Below are 16,574 nucleotides of genomic sequence, written 5' to 3' on the forward strand. Positions count from 1 at the left end.
TTTAAGATTTGTTGCTTCAAACATAGTTTAGTATATATTAAGCTATGAAAGTAAACGTACGGGGATAGTCATTAAATGTTGATTGGTGTAACCCCCAAAACCATAAGTTTTGGGTTGTAAAGGTAATTTTCATGTTTCTTGGGTTAAATTGAATTTGAATCACACCATATCAATCCAACTGCATAAAAATTTGTTTAATTTGTAAGTTTATTTTCTTCTGTTGGGTTTTTTTCTCTAAAATCTCTACAAATTCAATAGATTAAAAAGCATTATATGGAAATTTTATGATGAAGTTTTTGACCTTACAAAGCTACAACACATTTTTCTGAATTTCTTATTTATTTTTGAACATTTTCTCCTAGTCACTCTACAAACTTATCTCAGAGATGCTTCCATCTCTGTAACACGGCCAAATAGTACTCGCTGTTTTTATCTGAAAAATAATTGTTCACTTAGGTGATTGCCTTTTCATTTTACGAAAATCATTGCTTTCCAAAACAAGGATTTATTGCCTCTATACTGCGCCAACCAAGCCATTCTCGATTTTGTCAATTTTCACAGAAGAACTCACACCAACTCACTCAAACGACTGTCACATAACAACTGAGCGTCCAAAAGGGCTCAAACTTTAATGAGTAACTGTCAACAGATGGCAGACAGATGGGAGTAGATTTTATATACTTTATAAACTTTTCAGTTTATCCTAATATATGAAAAGTTATGATCTAAATCAGAATAGTGTGATATGCATTAGAGGAGCGGTTATCAAACTGGGAGCTGCGAAAGAAGGTGTGGCAAAAAAAAAAAATAATATTGCAATTGTAAACATCGTTAACCAACAAAAGTAGAAGAACATGTTGAAATTGTAGTGGTATAGGTGGGGAGAGAAATCAGGGGCGTCAGAACTTTTAAAGATTTAAAATATTGTATGTGAAAGGCGTGTATGAGCTTGAGTAGATTCCTTGTCATATTATTATCATTTTCGCACGAAAGATGTTGCTTTTAATGATAACGCATATTACATCACTTTAATTTAAATTTTCATATTCTCTAATGACTGAAGCAAAGTTTTCTTCCCTTATGTAGAGTTCACCTTGTTCATTCAGTTAAAAAGATGAATAAATGAAGGGGGCACAGTTAGTTATACAGTAATATTCATGTAACTTACAAGAAACCTTATTTTATTTTATTTTCTTTAAAACCAGTAACATGTCAACAAAAGCATAGAGAGCGTACATTTTATAAATAGTATTTTGTTGATTCCTTCAAACAGAAAAAAACAGTCGGGCAGGCAGTCAAAATAAAATTATTTTAAATAAATTAATATAAATATATGTCCAAAAAACTTAGGTATATATTAATTTGTTAATTATTAATTTATAATATAACTAATTATCTTGTAATACGTCAGGATCTCGATAATGCTCTTTTTCAATTTTGTGGATATTTTTTCACTGTTTGTAAATTCAAACAAATCTTCAAACTATATTTAATACAGAAATATGTTAGAATAGACACGTGTGTTGTAGAAAATTAATAGTAATCTTAAATAAATTTTATGAGAGTTAATTCAATATATATATATAAACATTTAAAGACTAAAAAATCATCTTTTTTAATAGTCTTATTGGGTGATAAATAACGTCCAGGTTTTAATCTATTTTGACAAACAAAAATAGCTCATTAGAAGTGTCATACATAATTATACTTCCAAATATTAATTTTAAGTGGTAAATGTTGAAATTTAATGACTTTTTATCATTCTAGAGCCTGCCCCCCTTGAACAATAATTGTATAGATATAATAGTATGTTAGAATAAGGATGCAAGGATGCAATTTACATTTTCTATATGTAATTAATGAACTGAATTCTTTCCATAGATATTAGTAGCTAATAAAATAAAATGTAATGACAAATAAACTATTTTCCTAAAGAAAAAAAAATTGTCATGGTTATCATGTTAGAGTTTAATTTTCTTTTATTTAAATACCCAAAAAAGACTAAATACTTACAATACTAATTATTTATCATACTTACTTATAAAAAAAACAATGATAAGAATTTTTTAGTATTTGTTCACTCATATTTATGTTAGTATATATTCTGTAAATATCTACATACATACTTACAAAATAACCGCTTTTGTAATTGCCAGTACAAAAACATTTATAATTTATAGGACATAATTGTCTTTAAAGGACTATATCATTAATTGTTATTCTATTCTTTCGATAATAATTGCTTTCATTGTTAGTCTTGTACAGGAAATACTTCTACTTTGAGTGCATTATTTTATGTAGCACATTAAGTCAATAAATTTTTACTTCATCAGAACAAATATAAATGGTTCGATACCTGATTCCTTGTGTAACGGAAGTGTTAATTAAGTAGAATTTTGAAATAAAATATTTCATATAGTGTACATACCGTGTCCTGCAGGTAATTTGTTTCATTGGTGTAATAAACCATATCTTATCAATATTAGCCATTGAATTCCTTTTTCACTCAAACAGTTCAAAATAATCGAGATGTTATTTATTAGCAAATACAGTCATTAAAAAAGAAAAAAAGTTTTAACCATTCAATTACGTTTGTATAAAATTAAATGATATCACATAAAAAATAAAAATATTTTAAAATTGTTGTAATAAGGAGAATTGTAAGCTACACACTATTTAGGTATGTAAAAAAGAAAAAGAAAATTTTAAGATAACCCTGACAGTTTGAATAATGTTTGGAAGGAGAGCAGCTTATTAAAATCATATAGGAATGAAAGGAAATAAACGAAAATACAACCTTGTATCTTGTAAGGACATATCTATCCAGATATGACTACGATATCAATCATCAATTCTACTCTGAGCCTAACAAGGACTCCCTAACTATGGACCTCTAGAAACCTGGAATAAAAACAGTATATATGTCATCAAGGCCAGATGTGCTTCTGTTCGTCTCTGTATTGAAGTCATCATTCAGAAGAGGGTGACATATTCTATAAAAAGTGTAGAAAATTGTCGAATAAGTAACTTTTAGGTTCAAAAATTTCCCATAAAAATAGGAAGAAATAAAAATATATAGAACGAAAAAGTGCTTTTAAAATTGACTAGTTACTGACTCCTCCCTTGTATAATTATATAAAGTATATAAAAGAAAAAGGATCCATTACTTATTACTATTAGTTCTGTTATCAATAATGAACTGATAATGATACAAGCTTTAAGAAAAACAATGCTCGGGTTGTTCATAACAAAAAATATATCACACGCGACAAAATGCTTTGAATTTACAACTTTAATATTAAAGATTTTTTTGGCTTTTTTTCAGGGGGGAGAGGAGTATTTACATATATGAAAGGAAATAACAGGGTTAAATAATTTTTTATGATGTTGATATACTTTTACTTTGAATCAAAAAATATATATCTTCATTCTCTTATAAAAAATATATGTACTCCTTTTAGAAAAATACTTCTGCTTATGTTGTACGTTAAAAAACAATACAAGTTTTGTGATGTTAAAAAAAAAAAAAAAAAATCCAACGTTAAGATAATTAACGTTATTTCAGATATATGTAAGTTCATTCAAGATAAAATCTTGGAAATGTTTTAACAACTTCAGCTCATAAAAAAGACATAGATTTTTACCTCAAAATACAAATAAATTTTTTTCAACAAAATGGTTGGTTTCTTCATTATTTAAAAATCTTTGTTTAAAAATATTAGTTTAAATGATATTATTATCTTTAATATAATAGTATGAATGATTTCGCCAAATTTACACAAGACGTTATCCCGGAACACATGTCCAAGAAGGTGTAGTATTTAGACCGTTAGAACATGGCGGCTTCTGGCCAGTAGATTTCTTGCCATCATTCTCACCTGACGTGAACCTCCTCGACTTTGCTGCTTCGTATATCTTGGAGGGCAGGACGAAGAAGACTTCTCACCCAGAATGTCAATGTCCAGAAGGCAGTGGTCACAGAGGAGTAGAACAACTTGCCCTCGGATTTCATCAAGGACAGCGGTACTTCTGTTCGTCTCTGTATTGAAGCCATCATTCCGAATGGAGGAAGAGATATTTTATAAAAAAGTTTAGAAAATTGTTAAATTACTAGCTTTTGCTTCAAAATTTTGCCATAAAATGGCACAAAATAAATATATGTAGAGGTTAAAAAGCTTTGAAAATTTTCTAATTTTTGAGTCTTTGCCCTGTATTTGAAAGAAGAAGTATCTATTACTTATTACAGGATATTATCACGTAGAGGGCATAATTCAAAGAAGAAAACGAAGTTCTTGTTAAGTTTAGACAAGTACATAATGGAGGATCCCACGAAGTCGAGGAAACGCCTCACCAATGACTTCCTTCTGGCTCCTGGGCCCATCAGGAGGGATATAAAGCACAACTTGGGATTATATTCCTTCAAAAGGATCCCACGCCACATTCTGACTGAGATAATATAAATCAATGCAATTGGGTCATTTGTGAAAATTTTCTCGGACAAGAAGATTAACAGTTGATCGATTCTACAACCGCTGAAACGCCCACTAGCTTACAGAAACAAAAGAAAAGCTCCAAGGGTTTTACCAAAGCAAATACCTTGCCAAACAGTGGTCCTCGGCGTTGTGACCTCTGATGGAAAATCCGACAGGAGCCTCACTATTAAGTGCTTAGGTACACTATCTTGCCCTGGCTGAAGATCAACAACCCGGAGGGTAACTACGTGAGGAGTCAGGGCGGTGCGCCCTCTCACAAGTCCGCCAATTAGCAAAAGTTATGCCGAGATAAAACGTCTTGATTATGGTCCATAGAGATATGGTCCCCTTTCTCAACAGATTTGAACCCACTGGACATTTCTATACGAGGCAATTTGGAGAGGGAAGCCAACTGGACCTCACGCCTAAATGTGGACTCACTGAAGTCCTTCATAGTGGCTGCACGGGCAACTTTTCAGAAGAGTTGGTCATCATCTTCTGCATGGTCTTCAGGCGGCGTGTAAAAGCTTCCATTTATAATGAAAAATTGAGTGATATTGAATGAAAAAAGTTTTGCAAAAACCTTGTCCACATGTTTTGTTAACACTATTTTTTTTGCATATTTTTGAAAATATAAAATTACTGATGTATTTCTTAACCCGTCTGTCGAGTTTACGTTGTGCTGCCTACCCTGTACATAATATAGACATATGTTTATTTTATATGCTTCTTGACTCCAGATATGATAAATCAATCTTTTAAACTTTTTCATGAAGATTTTCTATGTAGAAATATTTACCTTTGAATGTCTACATTGGTAGTTATATAAATGTTTGTATACTATGTACAAAGTTGTTCAGATTATTCAATAGTAAAATATCAATAAAAAAATAAAACTTTTTAATTCTTGCGAAGTTATCTCCCGAATTTTTATTTTTTCAGTACATTTATATTTGAAAAATATACGACTTTGAAATATAAACTGAGCCATTGAAAGTTGTTTTTTATATGTTAAACACTGTAAAAAAAATCCTTCATATAAATTATTGTCAGATATGATCAAATTCCTTCAGTATAGTATATTTTTCAAACTTTTCATTTTACACATGTATACTAAATGAAATACTGTAAGTGCAAATATTATTAATTTTTGAAAAAATGGATTATTAATAAAAAAAGTTTTTAATTTTACAAAAGCAAGAGAGTTGATATATCTAAAACTGTAAATGATATTACTTAAACGATATAAATACAGTTTGGTATTTTAAACGGTCCCATAGTAAATTTAAAATTACTTCTACATGAATCAGCGGATTGACAAAATCTACAATTAAATTTTGAAGATGCAAGTATGTCAAAGAAAATATTCAAAGTTTATGTGAATTAAATACTTTAGGTCTTAATGATAATTGCCGAACACTTTGTTGCATGTACAGATTCTTTTGCCATTTTTTATCCAAATGTATTAATAGGGACAAATATGTTTTTGCTGTTCGTTCTTAAAAATTAATATAGATTCCTCTCAACTCTTACTTACATGACAAAACCAGAAGTATATATTTGGTGAAGGGGGAGGTGTACTGTTCATATACCATAAGGGTTAATATTGTTTTAGGAGTCATATTGTAGTTTTAGAACCCTATGCATTCTGTTAGAAGCTAACTTCTTGATTTGGGAGGGCTTTAGGAACCCAAAGCTGTACATTTATATGCTAAAATTCTGTATAAATCATTGGTCTATTTCCATAACGTCTAGAGTACGATGTTTGAGAAGCATAATGGCTTCATTTCTCAATATTTCAGCTTCCATATCTCCTTCTTTCGTGTATTGGAAGAAAATAAAGATGTTACAAATTTAAAAACAATGAATCTTTCTTATACTGGGTGTTCCATTGAAAACAAAGCTCGTAATAATTCAATAATTAACGATGACCGAGTTATTGAAATTAATTTATGTTTCACTTGAACTTTCGTGCACTCCAAGCTGTGTCTAGGAACATTGTCTACGCTATAAGCCTAAACGTTGGAGAGATAGAAAAGTCCTGTCAAAAAAACCAAACTCGAGTTAAAGAAATCTCTTACAGAATTTTTTTTATATATTTTAACTTTATACCCCAGTGACGTACAGTAGTAAGGCAAGAACTGGTATTTTCTTTTTTACCACCCAGTAATGCAATAAACCAATCATAATCCGTCATAAGGGGAAATGACAGAAAATGATGAAGTCATTTGCATCCTCAAAAGCGACATTTTGCGTGAGAAAAAGGTATCAGTACGACAAAGAGTTTACTTAAACTAACAAGGATGGTTCACTGCTTTATTTTAAAAAATACTGCCAAGATCATTTTTTATATACTTTGCGTCAAATGGCTAACAATCAAAATGATAGCATGACATGATATATCATCTCTACTGTTATTTTATTATTTCAATGATCTTGAAAGATTGTTGTACAATAATAAAATTTCACTATAATTTATCTTGGATTATAAATAAATAAGTGACATATTTTCATGAATAAGTATGCAAATATTGTGCAAAACATAAGGATTTCATATTCCAAAAACTATCATTAAATATATATGCATTTTGTGAGTACAACATAAATAATTAATGATATAATTTTTGCTAAATAAAAGAACAAAGAAACTTTGGAAATTCTATTTTGATTATATCATTATAAAAAAAAATCTACTCCATCCTACGATACACATTTCAAGTCTTCTTCATTAACAAAATAATAATAGAAAGTATTGTATATATATCAGAGGAAGATCACCAATGATCGATAACAGGTATCAATTACATTAAATTACTAAAAGAGCCGTCATAATCGTTCATTGAAGTGCATATTTACATATATAAATATGACCGACAACACAATTTCAGCATCCTAGAATGACTATTTTTCAAATTGAGACTAAATTAAATTTGTACTCTTTGATGAATACTCGTCAATTTCTATGAATACATTATTCTTATCAATCCTTTGAAGGTGACGCAAATCGCACTTAAAGTAGCCAAAATTGATTGTCACAATAAAATAATAAAAAATTGACAGATTTTATATGAAAATGCATATTGAGGTTAGTATAAGTCTTTTAAATCAAATAAAGAATTAAAAATATAGCTAAAATTCTTCAAAATCATATTCATAGATAAGAATGAGACTTTCACAAATAAAAAATATAGTTTTATAATATGAAAGGGAAAACCGACGTGTAATATTGTTATTTTCTTTCAATTGTGTTCATTCTATGTTAGATTGTTGTTATGAGAACAATAATATATAAAAAAAAGAATAAAAGAACTCTCACCTACCTTTGTTATAATCTGGATCTGAAAATAAGTAATGTTTTATAGGAATTATGTCGTAAATGTGTTAAAAAAGTGCAAATATATGTATAGAAAATGTCATAAATGTTAAAGGTTTTTTTGTGCATACTTTATTTAACATATTAAATGTTGAATATGTAAAACTTTGAAAATAAAGGCTTTTTAAAATGTTTTATTTGTCAGCAAACTCTTCAAATATTATAAAATCAGTTTGTATTTAGAAAACTAACTCCCCTCATCTATATACAGTTACAATGTGGTAGAACTTGAATATAGCAACCAAACTATGATCAATGGGTTCACTCCCACAGTATTGCCCTACATATGTCGCTGACACTTTCTTCAATAACAAAACATCCGGTTTCATTTACAAAACAGCACACTTTTTTATCAACTGCGGAACATATTTACCAGGGATTATTTCTAGTTTCTCGAATATGTTTTGGAACCTTTTTCCTCTAATTATTCGACATTGGTAGGTATGAAATAGTAGTTTTTATAAAATTAAATAGATTTTAGATCTCAGCAAGATCTATTGCAAAAATGGTCTGAGATACACATGAATCTTCACCAGAATCAATTTAATGTAAAAGCGCCACTGACTGTATCAGTGTGTACGCCATAAAATTGTAGACTCTCATCATGTTGGAGAAGCTGGTTTCCAAACTTGTTTCCAAATTATGATTTTTGCTAGTGGCTTCTTAAATATTTTTTTCCAACTCTTTGAATATTTCTCTGGCCTCCTCATTCTGTCGATTGTGTTAATGAACAACACAACTAATGTGTTTCAATGCAAGATAAGACAATTTTTGATAAACTACCGATTTTATGGCAAATGGTGCTTGATTACCTAAGTAAGTATACCTTGAAATTATGCTACTTGAATTATGGGACTATCTCATTCATTGTGCTATTTACATGTTGATATCTTTGTGGAATGGCTTGTCTGATCAAGTTATTTATTATTGAGCAATTCTAGATGGTATTATTCAGATATAGACATACGAACATTTGTAACGTGACGATTTTTGAGTATCTTGTTTTATCAAATAGAAGCCTTACGGCTTGCCCTCTAATTGATCTTTAATGTCTATAGAAGAATTTTATAGATTCTATCCAGGAATTTTTTTGTAAAGAGAGGCTTCTGTTGGGATAGAAATGTCAATATTGTCTTCCAAGAACTACTTAATGAATTTATTCTCTAATTTGTTGAAGTTATTTCTGCTGATAAGAATACCTTCTAGAGGTCCAGGCCAAATATATCAAATCTGCCGATTTTTGTCATGATTCTTGCTGGACCAATGATGAGCCATTTCACCTTTCCTCCAAATGAACTGTTCTTTGAAGCTTTTGCAAGATAAATGTTAGATTTCTCAGTAGCATTTAGTGTTATTTATTCTTAGAGTTTGTCCCTAAGATTCACTTCAATTTTTCTTCTTTTGATGCAGTCTTAGATGACATTTAAAATCTCAATCTCATGGAGAAGGATGAATAATTCGAATTTTAATTTTAAAATGTTACAATCAACGACCCTTTTGTACAAAATTTTATTATTTTAATATTATTTGAATAATTATTATTGGAGTAATTGAATTTGATCATACGGTTGTTGTGTAGCCTCTTGTTTTTATAGATTTGGTGAAGAGTAAAGGAAGGTATGCTGCATAGATTAGGAGACCAGGCAGGCCTATTAGAAACAGAAAATTCCCTGCCCTTATGTAGAACATCTTACAAATGTACTATGAAGGGAAAAATCAGATATTTTCTCCTATTAAAAGGGAAAACATGTTAGTTTTGATCGAAATCCAAAAATTTATTGTGAAATATGTTATTACAAATTTTTTTGGGCTCTAGTCATAATTTTTTATTTGATAATTATATTTAAACTTTAATATATATATATATATTTTATTGTAATTATAGTATTTTCCCTAAATTAGTGCTGTAATAAACGTTGAAGGTTTTATCATACTCTATATATCAGTAATTATCCCTCCTAGTGATATAACAGGCAGCAGTTGTGAAGAAAAGCTATTTAAATCTATAGAAAACATTTTTTTCTCTTTCTTCGTTCTTATGCTTTACAAAAGTCGCATCACTACTCATACCTCTATGTAAAATATAGAATATATAAAATATCATTGATTTATTCATCAAAATCTTAATTACAAAGGTGGTTAAATTCATGCACGGAAAGATCCATTTGCTCTTTTCAACAATCGTCCTACTAATTAAACCGCTATGAACTTTCACGACACAGAGAAGAAATAATATTAAGTGTGATTCATTAATGTATTTCGCTATATATTTTTATTATATTGCCTTTACTCATAAAGTAAAACTAATAATAAGTTGATTCCTTTTTAAAGTATAAACAAATCGAATTAAAAATGGGTAAAAAATAATTAAATATTGAATTGATAATTTGCAAATATATTAATTTACTAATAGACTTTTTTTTAATTAAAATTTAATTCAAATAAAGTTCATCACTATTGGGAATCAGATTATGTTTTATGTTAAAAAATGGAATAAAATCTTGATTAATGTAGCATAGTTTTACTCGTGGGTATTTATAATAACGTTCATATTACTTCTTTTAATCTAAAAGGATATTCCATTTAGGGAATTAGGTTTTTCATTATTTGACCATGAGGTACAATTTAAGTATTCAGTGAGTTGATACAATCTGACTGTTCTTTGGCAATAAACCTTCCTAATTGTCGCTATGCCTGTCTTTATGAAAACCAGTCACAAGGTTCACTGTATATGGAGCATCCTGGTGTTTGTCATTTACCAATACAGTATAAGAGAGATAAAAGGGAGTTTAATGTTCTGCGAGACTGTAGAAAACGAAAGAAATTGGGCACAGGGTTTAGTTCAACCAATAGTAAAACTGAAAAAAAGTGAAATACTCTAAATAAAATTTTTTTAAATGAATGTAATGATATATGTGGGTTAGCAACGAGCAAAAGTATTCCCTAACTCCTATATATATAGAGTTTTGTGTGCGTCTGTCCTTTATAGGTGCCCGCACCATTGTAGCTAATAGACTGAAACTTTGCATGGATGCCTTTTTTTAGCCTGGTTACTCTAGGACAGGGATGCAGTTGTTTGGATGGCTCATATAATGGGGACTTATTCTATACACATAAACTTTTTTTTTGAGATCAAGCAGACTAGAAAAAGAGATTTGAATTAAGTATCAAAAAGTGGCTGGCGTCTCAAAACTCAAATATACAAAATAATACTTTTTCTATATTTTTTCAAAAAAGTTATGGGGAAAAAAAGAAATTGGTAAAAATGCACTTTTGTTTTTTATTTTAAATCGTAAAAAAATGAATTTCCAATGGAATATTGGTTTGGTGATAAAATAAAGCATAAAGAAATTAGTCTATAAAATTCGTTTGCATATAAATTTGACATATAAAAATTATGTGTAACTGAAATATCTGTCATTTTCTGAACACTTTTTCATTTATTCCCTTTTTTTCATCAAATGTCAATTTTAAGAAGATATACCACAAAAGATGCATTTTGATATAATTTAATAAACCTAAGCCATATGATATTGTTATTTCAATTTCAAAAGATTTTATTTCAAATTTTTTGCATTATTTGCAATAATGAACAAGTTATCCATGGATATTTTATCGACGACGTCATTCTCCATAATTTTTTTGTTTGGCAAGTACAATTTTTTTTTTGGTAGGTTTGTGTTCCTCTATATCGGAGTTTCCCAAAAAATTTCAGGCTGGGTCCCCCTTGGCTTCCATATAAACTTCTAGCGCTCCCCTTCTATAAACATAAGTTTTTCTTCCAAAATGGAAATAATTGTATGGGTGTATTTGTTGTTTGGATAGAAATGCTTCATATCAAGCTTAAACATAGTAAAAAGAAGACATAGATCCCCACGTTTGTTGATTCTAATCTTATTCATTTGATTGAAAAAACAACAACAAGGCAATTACTCTGAAGACCTGCTCTACCAAATATGATGTTGGAAAAGCAATAAAATATATTTTCACCTTACCCATAATACTAGATAGAAGTCAGATATATATATTTTTTTTTTTGAAGCCAATAATCGTGGTATGATATCATGAACTTTGGAATTAGGTCGATGTCGGTCTTGGGTACATTGTATACAATTGAAGATGATAATCTGATATATTATTTTCTTTATCTAATTTACAGCGGTTTTGGAAAATGGTTAATTTGATGGTTTGCTAAATTTTGTTTGAATAACTTATGCTCAGACAGGAAGTTAGGATAACAGACCTAACGTAGAAATGATGGGTATAATTTCCTTGCAACTACAAATTAATTTAATTTAATTATGTGAATATATCTGACAATAAGCAATTTTATCCTTTATGTTTTTTATATAATCACAGGCCCAGTTTTAGAGTCGAACAAAGAATAAAAAAAGTTTGATGAAGTTTCTTTTTGATAGCCATGTAACTTCTATGTGTAGCAATAAACGTTAAAACTTTTCATCATTATCAATGCCAAGCTGTGAAAACATTCAGAAATTGAGGGAATGTGTCTGACTCTTATTTACTGCTGTGATAACAGTATTAATTGATTTATGGGTAGTCGACCACTAAGATTTTTATGCTACCAGACGCTGCCTGTAGATTGCATAAATAACTGCAAGTTCACCAGGAAAGGCTTTTCCAGAAAACTGATGAAGCAACTATGAAAACCTATCATAGATGGTTCACCATCTATTGCACCGCAATAATGTTAGCAAGTGGGATGTTTTTCTCTTTTCAATTATATCATATACCTACTCTCCTTTAGTAGTTATTATAAGGTTTCTTACAGGTATCATTTCTTGAGCCAGCTTTTCATCTTTGACAAAAAAAAAAAAAGCAAGCGAGAAGTACATATTTATTTCCTAGTCAATGTGACTCTTCTTACTGCAAACAAAATTATGTCGTAGCAAGAATGTTGTACAATTTATCATTCTATGTTTTCAGCGATTTCATCTATTCTTCCTTGAACTGAGTTATTACTGAGAGGTATATATTTCATAATTTATCTTCTGTAATTACAAGTTTTTGACAAAAGTATATTTATTTATTCTACATTGGAGAGTAATAGTTCACTGGGTATAGGATGAAATATAAAGACACTAATAGTACATATACAATCTGGATGTAACCTACTTCTATTGTATCAACCGGATAATATTGAATGTTCCTACCTAGCAGTCATATTTTTTTATTTTTCTACATCAATTAGTTTGTTTGATGTAAAAATATGTAATCACTGTGAAATTTTAAAATATCTGAGTTTTTATTTTATCCATATTATTTTTCCTTTGAATAACTGAAAGCAATGTTTTATAAAATGACTTTAATCTTTGCTCTGAAAATAATTCCAAAACGATATTTATATTATTTAAATTTATTCTATTTTTTTCTTTAAATTATACATATGTAAATTCAATTATAAAACAAATAGAAAAACCCTTTGAAAAAAAATCAAGAAGTGTTCAATCTCCCATGAATTTCTTGTTGATTTTATTGTCGGTACTACCAACAGAAATTTGATAAAAAGGCAAATTGATTAATATATATTTGAGAACAGTTGATTTATTTGTTTCAACATTTTTCATCTAAATGTTGCTATTGTATCAATAAAATATTTGATTTAATATTGTGTTGGATCCATACAATTTAAGGTACTATAACTTTCACATATAGCTAGCCCTCCATTACATCCCTTACAATCCTAACTTGAATACTTCTCTGGAGTGCTTAGCTAAACCAATATTAAAATGGATATCTAGTAGTTATTAATATAATATTATATTTACCGTCAAATCCGACTAAAGGAAACTCCTATCTTCAAATAATAATTTGACTATATCCGGATTTTTTTTGGAGTTTTTCTTGGAGCTGGGTTTTCAAATGGTCTAATAACGATGAATAATATGCACCTGTAATAGTTTTACCCTTCTACCCATATCCATTAGGGTGCACCAGACCCCTCCCCCTGCCCCCAAGTAAAATATATTGACTTGTCGGCATAATAAAATGTTCCACCTTAATAAAAACACTTTTTAATATTTTCAAATTTGATTAAATTCTACCAGTGCCACATTCAGTATTTTGAAAGGAGAATATTATAATATTTGGTTATATTACTATGGTAAGCAACGATAAAGATTAATTTTTGTTCTGTTCTAGGATTATGTTCTTAACATTATTATTTAACTTGCATTTCCCCGAAATTATATTGTTTTAGTTTTAGTTAGTAAGAAATACATGGTTACTTATATAGAAATATGACTTTAAGGCTTAAGAGAGCCAAGTGATATAAATTGCATCACTTCAGTGGGATACAAAACTTATGTTTACTTTCACAAATAAGATTCTTAATGAAGAGCGGTGAACTCTATCGATAAGTGATGTGCACGAAGCTCCTTGGGATTCCATCTTACAAAACAGGCACTGACCGGCGCTCAAGAAACATTGTAACTGAGAAAATGGAAATGTGAAAAATCAGTTGTATCGAGGGTGTTTGACACAAACGCTTCTAATACATGCCTTATTACTGTTGTTTGAATTTGTATTCAACAGGTCTTGGGGCGGCTGTTACTCTGGGCAGCGTGTCGTCATATGTTGGTGAGGCGAGACTGACCCAAATATTAAAAGACTTGAAAATAGAACGTCAAAATCCCAAGAAGTATCTGTCTTCAAAATGTTTATGTACATTTTTAAAAGTGTGCACTGCCTCAGCAAAAAATGTTGACACTCTTTGATTTAAGTTCATTGATGAAATTAAGACTCTGGTACAAGAATGGAGAAATGAAGCACTTCAGTTTATCAAAAGTATCTACACAACATCAACCTGATGATTACAAGAAATTATCTAAACTATGAGTGACGTATTTAGAAGCCCCCAACAAACTTCCTGGATATTTGAAATTTCTGTTTTCAATCAAAGTTGTTCTTTTACAACACAATAATGGAATTTATTCCTAATATCACAATTAGAAGTTACATATCTTGGCCAATTTTGTAAGTTTATCTACAGTTTATAGCGAAATATATATACCACAGCCGTGAATATTACTTGGAATGATTTGTGTGATTTGTGCCGGTACAAAATCCCAGTAATATATGATAATCAATCCAACTGTGTCTAAGAGTACCATATCTGCTCTATCTTGTCATCTGTGGTATTGAGCCACAGAAACGGTGCCACTTGCCCTCATCAATGATTTAAATCCATCAAATGAGCGACACAGCATGGTTGAGAGGCTCATAATAATGAAATATGAACTCGGTGACAGACTGGACATACATACATATCCCTTTGGTACAAGTTTTGGGAAGCCAAGTTTTCCAATTGACATAACACAGTCCAAACACAGTCCAGTTGCAGATTTAGCTTCATGTGATTACAGGCTCATTTTTATACTGGTGGGCTTAGACACTAATTTCCTGACCAAAAAAGTCACAGTGTTGATAAATTTATCGTCTTATTTGTCTTCCAAATCAAAGATCAAGTCCATTAACGTCATTAGTAACTGTGCAGAAAAACAAACATAGCTCGGGCTTTACTGTTGTAAGGTAGGACTACGTAAGAGAAAGCTAATGTAATAGTGAGTAAACATGAGTAACTGTGAAAATTATCACTTTGTAGATTATGTATTTACCTCTGATTTGTTTATTTTGGAATTTGGCCATCAAAAACGAAATTTTAGTATTATTTGATAAAAATCAAATAATACTCTTTGATGTCTTATGTATTGTGCAAGAAATTATAGACGGGAAATATATTTCTCATGATTTTAATTACTTTTGTCTCATTTATTTAGTTTATGGACATAAATCTTGTAATATTCCCTTTTTTTAAACATTATTCTGGGACCGGTAAATGTTAAACAAAATTTATGAGATTTCTACAAAATTATTTTTATGAGATAAAACACTTTTGCTATATTACCATAACGAAATAAAAATATTTCTAAATTCATCGGGGGTTTGTTGCACCATAGTATTCATAAGTCTTGAATCCCACCAAAGTGATGCAATTACTTTCACTTGGCTCTTGTAACCCTTTAAAGCCAAATTTCTATACTAGTAACCATGTATTTCTTACTAACTAAAATTAAAATAATATAATTTCGAGGAAGTTCAAGTTAATAATAATAATGTTAGGAACATAATCCTAGAACAGAACAAAAATGAATCTTTATCGTTGCTTACCATAGTAATATAACCATATACTATAATATTCTCATTTCAAAATGCTTAATGTGGTACCGGAAGAATTTATTCAAATTTAAAAATATATGATACGGTGTGCTTTTATTATAGGTGGAACATTTTTATCATACCGCCAAAGCAATATTTTTTACTTGAGAGGGGAGGGGGTCTGAAGCACCCTAATAACCATATCATGGATTTATCGATGGTTTCTGGAGTAGTAACCTCCACAGGGCTTCACTTGTGCCCAAATGGCCTATTTAAAAATTGTGAAACCACTTAGAAACTGTTCTATCTTAAGGTGTAGAGTCCCCATAATGTTTATCAAGCTTCTTTTTAATCTCCAGAGGCGTTTTGCCTTTCATAAAATAATGTTTAATCAACACACGAAATTTGGTGATATAGTATCAGGACCATAAACACTATTCACATTGTCAGACACTTTGCTTCTGTTTTCGCCTGCATAATATGACGTATTTTCTTTTTACTGGTGTTTATCTTTGACGAGCGCTCAACAATACTAAGTAAAAAAAATCAAA

At 29.9% G+C, this 16,574-nt stretch overlaps 1 protein-coding gene across 34 annotated transcripts in view; it reads left to right on the forward strand.

Annotated features, from left to right (window-relative positions):
- Window positions 1–16,574, forward strand: part of LOC121114935 (KCNQ potassium channel) — a 579,520-nt gene that overhangs the window by 382,607 nt on the left and 180,339 nt on the right. The window lies entirely within an intron of this gene.

Source organism: Lepeophtheirus salmonis, chromosome 3, assembly GCF_016086655.4.
Source record: "Lepeophtheirus salmonis chromosome 3, UVic_Lsal_1.4, whole genome shotgun sequence".
Lineage (NCBI taxonomy): Eukaryota > Metazoa > Arthropoda > Copepoda > Siphonostomatoida > Caligidae > Lepeophtheirus > Lepeophtheirus salmonis.